Source organism: Dipodomys merriami, unplaced genomic scaffold (genome assembly GCF_024711535.1).
Source record: "Dipodomys merriami isolate MVZ:Mamm:240054 unplaced genomic scaffold, mDipMer1.0.p SCAF_472, whole genome shotgun sequence".
Lineage (NCBI taxonomy): Eukaryota > Metazoa > Chordata > Mammalia > Rodentia > Heteromyidae > Dipodomys > Dipodomys merriami.
In genome coordinates this window covers 442,887-445,107 of record NW_027206038.1, presented here as the reverse complement: position 1 = coordinate 445,107, position 2,221 = coordinate 442,887, and positions in this window count along the sequence as shown.

Genomic DNA, 2,221 nt, shown 5'->3' with positions numbered 1-2,221 from the left:
TGGTTCATCATACTTTAAGAAGCACCCAAGAATTTATGTGCAAGCCTAGACCTTCTAAATTATTGCAATAAACAGCTCGTCATAAATCCTATAAATGTTTCTTCTGATTTTCAGTCTTTGCTAGTGGCTGCCATAATCCTAACAATTTCTATAAGTTCCAGTGGCTTCATTTTTTATTTTCTCTAACCCAAATCTGAAAAGTGTTATGTTGCTGTAGTTTAGCAACAAATGGTACCCCATATCCTTCTTTTTACCCATAATCTCTTCATGAGTGGTAATTACTATGAGAAACATTTAACATAACCCATTATTTTTCTGTCCATAGGACTGTACAAGGTATCTAGCTAAATATCAAATGTATAACTCTTCCAAAAGGATATATAGAAAAAGTAGTGCATTTAATCAGAAAATTAATATGACCAGGTTTTCTTTCCTTTCTATTTGAATTAGGAGGGGACATTTTTGTTGGATAATGCTAAAATTATGTCGTTAGTTTCGGCAAACATTTTCCTAAAATAATTTACAATGATGAGTAATTGTTATGATTTAATTTCATAAAACATGTACATATGTGTGACTGGGGGAATTTATAGGACTACTTCATAATTTTCTATGAAACAATAAAAGAAAATGGAATCATTACTGCAGAGTTAATTGTTGCACAAGGCATGACTAAAGGTCCAAGAGACGAAAGACATAGAAGTTTATAGAAAACCTTTTTATTGTCTGAATATGAAATGAGAAAGGAAAAAAAATAAAAAAACTAGATGCTACTGGCAAATCACTGTAGGTTTAGATACTAGGAGGCTGAGATCTGAGAATCCCGGAGTTCTCAGTTTGCAGCCAGCCCCAGTGGATCAAATGATAATGATAAAGTACTAATATTAAGCTAAAAAGCCCAGCAAAAGTACAAGGCCCTGACTTCAAGGCCAAATAGCAGCACTAACAATTTTTAGTAAGAATTCATTCATAATAATAATGACATATAAAAAATATTATATTAACATTTTATATGGTGTATATTATATACATTATATAATGTATATATTATGTAATGATAATATGATGTATGTAAGATATTATGTTTGTATATAATATTGTATATTGCATATACTCTAATATAATATATTATAATATATACTATAACAGTATATGTTAATATTAGCTATTGTATATAGTGTATGATATATAATAGATATCATATGTTATACATTATATTATATGATGTATAGTTATATATAATGTGTTATATATTATACACAATATGTAATGTTATATTATATAATATGCAATATATAATATACATTATATTATATATTATAATATAGTTATACTATATTATAATTTTTATTATATATCATATGCTATATTATATCATATTATATATGTGTTACAATTATTATAACTGTATTATAATAATTATTACTATACTGAAGATGCTGAGTGCTGGTGACCCGCATATGCAATTGTAGCTATTCAGGAGTCTAAGATTTTAGGATCACTGTTTGAAAACAGCCGAGGCAAGAAAATTTATGAGACTCTTATCTGCAGTTAACTACCAAAAAAAACTCAAGGACAATGTCACTTCCTGAGTCCAACCCCCAGTATTGAGACACAAGAGAGAGACAGAGAGGAGAAAAAAGTATAGTTTTCTTAAGAGTAGTGACATATGAAAATTACTGACTTGACAACTGTTTGATAGAATCAACTGTTTCTATACTCTATTGTTACCATAACAATAAGTCAATAACAGGAAATAACCCATGTACCTAAATGGATAGTTATCTCAATTTCTCTCCAGAACATGATTTTTTAAAGCCAGACCAATGATCCAAAAATCACTGCCTTAGTCCACTATGCTTTCAACAACAAGATAAATGATACAACTTTACATATTCATTGAGTAGTTGAAATTAGAATACAATGTGTAGTGGTATTTCTGAATATCTAGTAACAATATTCTTTATTCCATTAGAATAGAAAGAGGTAACAAAAATCTCATTACTATTTTAGGCACATTCATATAGTATTCTAGATGGCATCATAACTTAATATGTATATTTCTATACCATTCACTACATAGAAAATAGATCCTCTACAATCTTTCGTTCAAAACTGAATGTAAATTGATAGCCTCATCACACACACTGGAGAAGAAAGCCATTTATACCATGTTAATCCACTTTCCAAAAAGAAGATTTTTACATGATATCTTTGATAG